At 36.2% G+C, this 12,077-nt stretch overlaps 1 protein-coding gene across 2 annotated transcripts in view; it reads right to left on the reverse strand.

Moving 5' to 3' along the window:
• Window positions 1-12,077, reverse strand: part of znf1014 (zinc finger protein 1014) — a 560,414-nt gene that overhangs the window by 339,128 nt on the left and 209,209 nt on the right. The gene's annotated exons all lie outside the window — the stretch shown is intronic.

Consider the following 12,077-nt stretch of genomic DNA (forward strand, 5'->3'; position numbering starts at 1 on the left):
ATTCAAACGTACTACTCCGAAAAGAAAAGTGCGTTCTATACAGGAGGAACGTCAGTAGCAAGAATGGAACTCGAACATTTTACATCCGCTATTTTGTCATCATCACGTGACCTACCCGCGGCAGTTGCGTCGCTTCTAAGGGGGTCAAAATTAATCATTTCTTCGGTGCATCGCGATGCAGACGCGGACAGTTCGGTATCGGTTCAGTAATAATCATAACCGGTTATTACTGATGTCATTTACCTCATATGCGCTCTGTCACGAGGGAGGCGAGCACGAGTATTTACGACGCTCTCACTACTTAAAACTCATAAACTGTGCACAATTTCACTGTGTGTTTGCTGGATCAGTCTTTCATTGACATATACAACAATAGCCCCTATTTCACTGAAATCGAGAGAATGAAAGTACTCCATTTCTCTCTCTCTCTCTCTCACACACACACACACACACACACACACACACACACACACACACACACACACACACAGTCTGCAGAGTTTTCTCCACCGTGTCTATCATGCATCAGCCGCTTATCAGTGTCACTCATTTGTGAAGAGCGCAGCGCGCGAGAGCCAATCGCAACCGTTTTTGTTGAGGGTGTGACCAATCAAAGAGGTGTAAGAGAACTAGACAATGATCAGAAAGTGAGCGGGATATTTATATTTGTTTATATTTGTTTATATTATTTGCTAAATGCTCGTGTTGTTTAAATGTACAGTTTATATTTCTGACTGTTTGTATTAAATGATAAAATTGTATTACAAATAGTACATAAATATAAATATATTCATACATTTTAATACAAGAACTGCTGCTGTGAAGAAAATATAAAACTGTGTATGAAAAGCACCGTCAATGCATCGTGATGCACCGAAATATCGAATTGAACCGAATCGGTGGCATGATAATCGTAACCGAACCGTGAGACTAGGTTCACAGCTCTAGTCACTTCACTCACATTCATGAAGTTTCTCGCAGTGCATCATGACATATCGTATCATCCATCCGATTCGCATTTTAGAATCTCACCAGAAGTAGTAGGTCATCGAGCTAATTCTCATATACTGTTTTTCGAATTATATAAATTCAGACATACTACTCAGCTCACATACTGATTTTAGCGTACTATATAGTATTAAAGTATGTGATTTCGGACGCAGCTATGATTACTGAAGCTAGTAATACACAAAAGCAGACTTCACACGTTTACATTAATAAAAGGGGTGGGGGGGTGTTTTGAGCGCCAAAGAAGAAAAAAGGGGTAGGGGTGGTTTACGTAACGTAGAAGAGGAGGGGGGTTACTGTGTTATGACAATAAATAACAATTTGTGGGGGGAAGTTTGCGTGATGTAGATACGTGCAGTGGGGGGGGGGTAGTTGTGTTGCACAACAAAAAAAAATGGGGTGGGAACGGTTTGTGTAACTGAGATGAAGAGAAAAGGGGGTTTGTGTTGTACGACAAAGAAAAAGAGGGTGGGGGTGGTTTGCATGACGTAGATCAGACATCACCCAACTTATTCCTGGAGGGCCGGTGTCCTGCAGATTTGAGCTCCAACCCTCAAACACACCTGAACAAGCTAATCAAGCTCTTAGGTATACTTGAAACACCCAGGCAGGTGTGTTGAGGCGAGTCGGAGCTAAACCCAGCAGGGACACCGGACCTCCAGGCACGAGATTGGTGACCCCTAACGTAGATAAAAAGTAGATGGGGAGGGGGGGTTAGGGTGGGCGTGGTGGCGGGGGTTGAAGAGTGACGAAGAAAAAGGGGGTGGGGGATGATTACGTGACAGATTAAGGGCGGTGTGGGAAGGGGGGGTTGTTGTGTTGCGCAACGAATACGAAAAATGAGGTAGGGGTGATTTACGCAATGTAGAAGAGGAGCGGAGGTTGTGGTGTTGCGAGATGAAAATAAAATAACGAACACAGATGATGAGCGGGGGGAGGGTGGGTTGGGGGTTGTTGTGTTGCGCAATAGAAAAAGCGGGTGGTGTGGTCTGTGCAACGTCGATGAGCGGGGGGGGGGGGGGGGGGGTGTTGTGTTGCACCACAAAGAAGAAAAAGGGGGTGGTTTGCACGACATAGATGAAAGGCGGGTTAGTCCAAACACATGCAACACAAGAGGAAGAGACAAACTAAATAGTGTATGAGTGTGTGTGAATGAGTGTGTATGGGTGTTTCCCTGTACTGGCATGCAGCTGGAAGGGCATCTGCTGTGTAAAACATAAGCTGGAATAGTTGGCGGTTCATTCCGCTGTGGTGACCCCTGATAAATAAGGGACTAGGCTGAAGGAAAATGAATGAACAAGCAGGCTCTTATCTGTCCACATGTAAAAGCTTTAGAAAGTGTCAGGAGATTGTGCTGGATGGGGAGGTCTATGACTATGTTATATTGAGAGTAAAGGTGAAAACCCGTAAATAAGAGCTTGAATGAAACATGTAGATAAACCTGCTGACCTTGCTAACTGATTAGTTGTTGCTGGACAACCCAGTAGATCATAGTGACATGCCGAGTATAGAGGAGGAATGATGGAGTTTCTAGTACTGCGACTAAGATGTATTTCTCACTCTTATAAGTGTCTTAAGTGTTTGGAATCTGATGGAAATCTGAAATATAGCCAAATATAAACATATACTTAAGATTAAAGCTGAAAAATTTGAACATATATGCTTATATTTTTAATTCCAATGGTTGAAAAAATACATGACATATGTTGCATATATGAAATAGAAGTTCATATTTGGATTTCACATATTTAAAGAACACCGGCCACTTTATTAGGTACACCTTACTAGTATCAGGTTGGACCTCTTTTGCCTTCAGAGCTGCCTTAATCCTTCATGGCAGAGATTCAACAAGCTACTGGAAATATTCCTCAGAGATTTTGCTCCATATTGTCATGATAGCATCACACAGTTGCTGCAGATTTGTCGGCTGCACATCCATGATGCCAATCTCCACCACATCCCAAAGCTGCTCTATTGGATTGAGCTCTGGTGACTGTGGAGGCCATTTGAGTACAGTGAACTCATCGTCATGTTCAGCAGTCTGAGATGATTGAGCTTTATGACATGCTGCGTTATCCTGCTGGAAGTAGCCATCAGAAGATGGAGACACTGTGCTCATAAAGGGATGGACATGGTCAGCAGCAATACTCAGGTAGGCTGTGGCGTTGATGCTCAATTGGTACTAATGGACCCAAAGAAAATCTCCCCCACACCATTACACCACCACCACCAGCCTGAACCGCTGATACAAGGCAGGATGATCCATGCTTTCATGTTGTTGAGGCCAAATTGTGAGTCGAGCATCCGAATGTGTCAGCAGAAATGGAGACTCATCAGAGCAGCAACGTTTCTCCAATCTTCTATTGTCCAGTTTTGGTGAGTCTGTGTGAATTGTAGCCTCAGTTTCCTGCAGCAGATCGCCTTGACCATGTCTACATGCCTAAATGCACTGAGTTGCTGATTAGAAGTTTGCGTTAACGAGAGGTTGAACAGGTGTACCTAATAAAGTGGCCTATGTAACTTGAGTACATTTTCATATAATAGATTTCTATATGCTTTAATCATTTTCCACACCACACAACATTTAATATAGGATTACTTTTAGCTGATTATTAAATGTACTTGAGTTTACATTGATTTTATATCTTGTAGCCTCATACTTTTGTATTGTTTGAGGTTTTTAATTCAAGAGTGCTTTTAAACGGATTTACTTGCTTGTAAAGATCATCAAAATAGCTTTTTTAAAGCACTATAGAAAATTAATGCAATATTATTATTATTATTATTATTATCATTATTATTTATATTAATAGTCATTATTATTGATATTATTCATATTATTGTTATTAACATTATTATTATTGATATTATTATTATTAGTAGTAGTACTATTATTATTGGTATTATTACTATTATTATTGATATTATTATTGTTGTTGATATTATTATTAATATTGATTTTGTTATTATTATCATTATTATTGATATTATAATTATTGATTTCATCATTAATATTATTATTATTGATATTATTATTATTTTATTGATGTTATTATTATTATTATTATTATTATTATTATTATTATTATTATTATTATTATTGATGTTATTGTTATTATTATGATTATTAATATTATTATTATTTATTATTGATATTATTATTATTGATTTTTATTATTGATATTATTATTATTATTATTATTATTATTATTATTGCTATTATCTAATTATTAATTTTATTATTAATAATATTATTATTGATATTATTATGATTGATGTTATTGTTATTATTATTATTGATGTTATTATTATTAATATTTATTGATATTACTACTATTATTATTATTTTAATACTGTTGTTGTTATTGTAATTTATATTATTATCATTATTATTTTATGAAGAAGAAGAACAGACTGAAGATTATTTTGCTTGTTTTATGGAAAAACACACTTCATTTTGACATATGTCTTAAAAAAAGACAATATTTTGCTTGTCTAGAAAATTCTTCATGATTTAAGAATTTTAAGATATTTGAACTAGAAACGAGAGAAAAACTCTGAGCACAAAAGCATCTGTTGCAGTGTATTGATTATATGTGAAATCCAAACAAGAACGGTGTACATTCTACCTTATGACTGTGTGCATATATCATATTTGCATATGGAAAACCTTTTTTTTTCCAGATCAATTATGAACCTAAAAGTTATAAACAAACCATCCACTGTATATAAAACAGATTTGAGTTTGTGCATTGAGAAGTTGCATGCATGTTTTATATGGACGCATCGATGCTTTATTTTTAGGAGCGCACGGTTCTATGCTAGTAGGAGTCAGGCTGTTGGCTCTGCTAGCTTGTGAACCGTTAGATTGCCTGATATGGCATGATTAATTTCCACTCAGAAGAGATTTAGCCAAGCATGACGCACGACCTTAAACCGTGCAACTTTGAAAAAAACGAGGTTGATGCTTCAGCGATAACCTCCAGCAGAGCAGCAGGCCAGAGGTTGATTGTTGGTGGCATTTATATTTTAGTGTGACTGCAGTAATGTTTATCAATCCTTGCAGGAGTGACGCTTGGAGGATATTTTATGGAGGATGAAGTGTGCTTACTTAGAGTTTTTGTCTTGCTTCTAGTCCAAACATCTAAAGATTTTAAATCAAGGAGCATTTTCTAAACAAGCAGCAACATATAGTATTGTTTACAGAAATAACGAGGCAAAATGAAGAGAGTTCATACGCAAAATAACCTCAGTTCAAAGCAAAATCAAGAGTTTACTCATCCTATTGGCAGATCATTTAGCTGAATTTACTCAATTGTGACTCATTATTTCTGAAAACAAATCATTGTTTACTTCACACTGCAAATATAAATGTGTTCATTGAATTGTGCAAACTCATTGCGCTCATTTTCTTTCGGCTTAGTCGATTAGTCTACTATATATCAGAGGTCACTATTCCAGCATGTGTTTTTCACATGGGGATGGCCTACCAGCTGCAACCCAGAACTGGGAAACACCCACACACACTCATTCAGACACTCCCAGTGTGATCAGTTGATCCAGCCTGATCTCACGAGAAAACGTAAGTATTTTACGTTTTGCCAGTTTAGTGGCTAATTCGTACGAGTTCAGTCGTACGAAATGGTACGATTTTAAAAAGGAGGCGTGGCACCTGACCCCACCCCTAACCCCAACCGTCATTGGGGGATAAGCAAATCGTACTAAATTGTACGAATTAGATCGTACGAATTCATACGAATTAGCCACTAAATGAAAAAATTACGAATTGCCGTGAGATTGTGTCGGTTGATCAGTTCCCCTATAGGGCATGTGTTTGGACTGTAGGGGAGCACCCAGAGGAAACCCACGCCAACACAGGGAGAACATGCAAACTCCACACAGAAACACCAACTGGCTCAGCCGAGACTCAAACCAGTGACCTTCTTGCTGTGAGGCCACAGTGCTAACCACTCAGCCACCGTGCTGCAGTTAAAATTAATTTCTGATGTATAATCAATCTGTTTAACTAGTCTGTTTTTAAGTTATGCGGACTAGAATCTGGTCAAAGGCTCCTGATGTGGTGTATAATGTAAGTCATTTCCAGTCGGATGGAGCTCAGCCATCCGTAACACACACGACCCTAAACCTTGGCCTGAATTTAAAAAAAAAAAAAGAAAAAGAAAACTCTTGGTTTGGCTCCAGCTCTGACTGGATCCTGTCTGCATTTCCAATAAAGTGGATTTGTCGCTGGGCGGACTGCCTTCGCGGTGGAGTCCGAGCTGATAAATAGCCTTTGTGAGGGAGGCGAACGACAGGAAGAGTAAATTTTAGCCAGGAAGGCAAAAAAGCGAAGGGAGGGAGAAGGACAGACAGATGAGGGGGAGAAACGCTATAGAGCAGAGCGATGAAAGAGCGAGATAGCAAGAATTAGACTTCAGACTTAAAATATGCCGTTTCCAGTGGGCCACGCTGATGTGGAGAGAGCGCTCTGGGCACACGGCGTCACAAATATGCATCGCAAAAGAAACACTTCATACATGTTGCTTTAGTCTAAAATGAAGAAGCATTTTCTGGATGAGTACAGCGTGTTGTTTCAGAATGTATGAGTAAATATGAAGTGAGTTTTGATTAAAACATGCTAAATAATCAGCCAATGGGGGAAGAGAAATCATTTTATTATAGAAAGTGGCAAAAAAATCTGATTATTTTGCTTGTTTTAAGGAAGAACTCACTTAATTATGGCTATTTCTCTCTGAAAACAAGAGTTTTTTTGCACTTGTCAAAAAAAAAAAAAAAAAGCTTCTTAAATTTAAGAATTTGTAGATTTTTGACTGGAAAGTAGACAAAAGTGGTAATAAAGCAGCGTATTAAACATATATTACTATAATAAATGCAAATCGATGTGTGCATTTCTGATCAAATAAATGCTGTTAACATATGTAGCGTGCTTTAAAGATATAAGTTAAATAAATAAATGAAAAATAAACAAGTTAAAAAACAAAAATAATTAATATATGCATATTTTTATAAGCTTTGCATTGAAACACAGTAAATTTATCAAGCCAAATATCTTCATTAAAATAGCAGGTCAATAAATGATTTCACCAATGAATTCATACTCAAGAGATTTCATCTTGATTTTAACATAAATATCTTCAAATTCTTAAATCAAGAAGCAAAGCATGTTGTTTCAGGAATAATGAATCAAAATGAAGTGAGAAAAGTCATCTTATTCCAAAGTGGGATTATTTTGACTTAATTATGACTAGTTTTATATCTGAAAACAAGACTTTTTTTCGTACTTGTCCAGAAAAAGCTTCTTGATTTAAGAATTTTTAGATATATGCACTAAAAACAAAACAAAAGTTGCTAATAAAGCAGTGCATTTAATGTACATTATAATAATAACTTGTTGTGAGCATTTCTGATCAAATAAATGCTGTCAACATTTGTAGTGTGCTTTAAAGACTTTAAATTAAAAATTAAAACTAAATTAATATTTGCATATGTTTGAAGCTTTGCATTGGATCACAGTAAAGTAATAAGTCAACATCCTTTATTAAAACAGCAGGTGAATAAATGATTTCAGCAAAGTCAGTAACGCTTTTAGTGAACTGCACAACAATACTCTTATTACTGAGAGTTTTCATCTTGATTTTAGTCTAAATGTTTGAAAAGTTTTAAGTCAAGAAGCAAAGCATGTTGTTTCAGAATTAATGAGTCAAAATGAAGTAAGATTTTGCTTAAAACTAACTAAATAATCTGCTATTGGGGTCAGCAAAATCATCTTATTGCAAAGTGAGGAAAAGTCTGATTATTTTGACTTAATTGTGACTAGTTTTCTTTTTGAAAACAAGACATGTTTTTGCTTGTCCAGAAAAAAATTCTTGATTTAAGAATTTTTAAATATTTGCACTAAAAACAAAACAAATGTGCTAATAAAGCAGTGCATTTAATGTAGATTATAATAATATATACTAATTGGTGTGTGCATTTCTGATCAAATAAATGCTGTTAACATATGTAGCGTGCTTTAAAAACAATAAATAAATGAAAAACACAACAACTGCACATCAATGCTTTTCTTAGAGTTTTCATCTTATAGTTTAAATGTCTTCAAATTCTTAAATCAAAAAGCAAAACGGGTTGTTTTCAGAATTAAGGAGTCAAAATGAAGTGAGTTTTTTGCTTAAAACAAGCTAAATAATCTGCTATTGGGGTCAGCAAAACAATCATACTCCAAAGTGGGAAAAAGTCTGATTATTTTGCTTGTTTTAAGGAAAAACTGACTTAATTATGACCATTTCTCTCTGAAAACAAGACTTTTTTTTGTACTTGTCCAGCAAATGCTTCTTGATTTAAAAATGTTTAGATATTTGAAACAGACAAATCGCTAATAAAGCAGCGTATTAAACATATATTATTATAATAAATACAAATCGATGTGTGCATTTCTGATCAAATAAATGCTGTTAACATATGTAGCGTGATTTAAAGACAATAAATAAGTTAAAAACTAAAGAATTATTATATGCATCATTTTATAAGCTTTGCATTGAAACACGGTAAATTTATTAAGCTAAATTCCTTCATTAAAATAGCAGGTGAATAAAAGATTTCACAAATGAATTCATACTCAGATTTTACATCTTCTTTATAGTTTAAATGTCTTTAAATTCTTGAATCCAGAAGCAAAGCATGTTGTTTCAGGAATAAGGACGCAAAATGAAAAATAAAATTAAAATAGCAGGCGAGTAATACAGCAGGTGAATAAATGATTCGTTGTTTTCAGCAATGTCGGCGAAGCGTTTAGATTGTTTTGTACTGCAAAACAATGCTTTCCTTAGAGTTTTCGTCTTGTTTGTCATCAAAACATTTAAAAAATGCTTAAATCAAGAAGCGTTTTCTAGACAAGTACAAAATGTGGTTTCAGAAAAAAGGTTTTTCCTTAAAATAAACAAAACAATCTGCCAAATGGGGAAGTGAAATAATCTTGATTCGCTTTGCAGTAATATTATTTGGCTCACTTCATTTTGATCAACAAATTTGAAAACAAGACAATATTTTTTACTCGTCCTGAAACTGCGTCTTGATTTGAAGCTCTGGATATTTGGACCAGAAACAAGACAAAAACTAGAAACGTTAGAAAAGCATCTTGTGCAGTGTGTGAAATCTACATTTTAATATATACACATTTAGTTCATGTGTGCATTTATGATTAGATAAATCCTCTCAACATATGTAGCTTGATAAACAAATGAATAAAAATAAAATAAAAAAACTACAAACAAATAATTCATATTGGCATGCTTTTAAAACTTTGTATTGGAACACAGTAAACCTGCAATAAGTCAAACTCCTTCATTAAATAGGTAGACAGATGATCAAATTTACTATTTATCTAATTGAAGTAGACGGCACGGTGGCTCAGTGGCTAGCACTGTCGCCTCACAGCAAGAAGGTCACTAGTTGGGTAAAGTTAGGGTAATTAGGCAAGTCATTGTATAACAGTGGTTTGATCTGGAGACAATCCAACACTAATATTGCTGAAGGGGCCAATAATATTGAGCTTAAAATGTATTTAAAATTATTAAAAACTACTTTTATTCTAGCCGAAATAAAACAAATCAGACTTTCACCAGAAGAACAAATATTAGAGGAAACACTGTGAAAAACTCCTGAATCTGTTCAACATCATTTGGGAAATATTGGAGAGAAAAAAAGTAATAATAATAATAATGATGATGATGATTTTGACTTGTATTTGGTCTAGAAACAAGACAAATACTCTAGAAAAGCATTATTTTGCCGTGTGCTGCTATTATTGCCTCGATTGCTTCATTTAAGTGGTTTCTAAGATGCTTTGTGACATTTACAATATTCCCTAAGGTGACTTTAGCTCGCTGACCACTCGACTCAATCAATTTCCTCTCATTGTTCCACTTAGGAATGCATTTCCCAAACTGAGACAGATCTCAGGCTGAATGACACGAGCTGGAAAAATGATGGAAAAGCATTACTCGGTTCCTGTCAATTAGCATTCTGGATCAGGCCCAAGTGCTTTGCAAACATGTAAACTTTACTGATCTGGTGCTGTACACTGTAAAAAAAAAAAAAAAGTTAAACGAACAGTGTCAGTATTTAGGAGATTCACAAGTGATTATTTGTGGTTGTGAATTGCATTATAGGATGTTGATCTCTGCTCGGTCCACTTCTGATGTTGAAAATTCAACTCTACAGTTTAACAGAGTGACTTTTAGTGACACGTTAGTTGTTTTAAATAATAATATAATGCATAAGACATAATATGCAGAGAAATAACACTGTAAAATTACAGAAAATGTGCTGCAGTTTATTACATGATGTTTGTAGCCCAATATACGAATAAACACAAAAATAAAAAAGCAAGTAGGGATTTCCAAATTTGCTTTGAATTGTAACAGGTGATGTCAGCAGGTGATTATAATTATGATCTGGTACAAAAGCAGCTTCCAAGAAAGGTCTAGTCTTTTAGGAGCAAACATGGGCCGAGGATCGCCAGTTTGCCAACAAATATACTTAAGAAAAAGACTGAAATGTTTAAAAAAACAATGTTCCTCAAAGAAAGAGAGGAATACATATGGATATTTCACCTTCAACAGTGCAGAACATCATTAAAAGATTCAAGCAATCTGGAGAAATTTAAGTGCCTAAAGGACAAGGGTGCAAGCCTAAGCTGAACAATCATGATCTCCGATCCCTCAGGGGGCGCTGCATCAAGAATCCTCAATCATCTATAAGTCAGATCAGCACCTGGGCTCAGCACTACTGTGGAAAACCTGTCAAGTACCACAATACTAGTTGCATCCACAAACGGCAGTCAAAACTGTACCAAAAGGAAGCCCTATGTTAACAGTGTCCAGAAGCGCCATCGACTTCTCTGGTCTCGGAGGCATATGGGATGACCATCACACAGTGGAAACGTGTACTGTGCTCAGATGAATCAGTATTTAAGGTGAGAGAATGGATGCTGTGTGCTCTGGAGTAAAGAAGAAAAACATCATCCAGACTGTTACAACAAATCCAAAAGCCATGGTCTGTCATGGTCTAGGGTTGTGTCAGAGCCCTTGGCAAAAGTAACTTGCACTTCTGCGATGCTCCATTAATGCTGAAAAGCACAGAGAGATTTCAGAGCACAATATGCTGCCTTCTCCTCCAGGAACACTCATGCATAGGTCAACAAGACAATGCAGAACCACATTCTGCACACATTACAGAGTCCTGCTGCGGAGAAACAGGATACAGCTACTGGACTGGCCTGCCTGCAGTCCCGACCTGTCTCCAATAGAGAATGTGTGGCGCATTTTAAAACACACACACACACACAAAAAGTGACAATGAAGACCTCATACTGTTGGCCACCGTGCAGGAAGAATGACAAAATGACACCTGAAGCATTTCATCCTTTGGTGCCTAAACGTCTTTAAAGTGTTGTGAAAAGGAACGGCAACATTACAAAGTTGTAAACGCTTTAGTGTTACAACCTTTTTGAAGTGTGTTGTAAGATACAAAATTGAAATATGTGTTTATTTAAAAAAAAATAAACGCCACGAGGAACAAGTTTAATGTTTGTTGTTTTGTCTGCAAAGAAATACAAATCAAAGCAAATTTACTTCTTTTTTTTTTTTTTCGCAGTCTCTGTACGGTCCACATTTTTTTGATCTGGAGTTTGGAGACGATAAATCACTTTAAACTATTAAAAATGACAAGAAAAGGCAAAAATAAAAACAGGACTCACTTTTTTTTACAGTGCACATGTGAGGTTATGATGAGCTTGTGAATGTGTGCGAATAGGACAGGATGGGGGTGTAGAGGCTAGAACTCATGCTAACCGAGTTAACTGATAGCCTCAGGGGACGGCGGGGGGGACCACTGACCTCTACCAACACCTCTCCCGGGACCAGCGTGAGGAGAGACGAACATTCCAGAGCAGACCTCCACGGAGAAGAACAAATTACATTTTCATTCGACTGCTCTCTTATACTTTATTTCTATTTCTTTTTTAAACTCTTGTGTGTTGTTCAGATTGA

The sequence above is a fragment of the Danio rerio genome, chromosome 2, assembly GCF_049306965.1.
Source record: "Danio rerio strain Tuebingen ecotype United States chromosome 2, GRCz12tu, whole genome shotgun sequence".
NCBI classification, from domain to species: domain Eukaryota; kingdom Metazoa; phylum Chordata; class Actinopteri; order Cypriniformes; family Danionidae; genus Danio; species Danio rerio.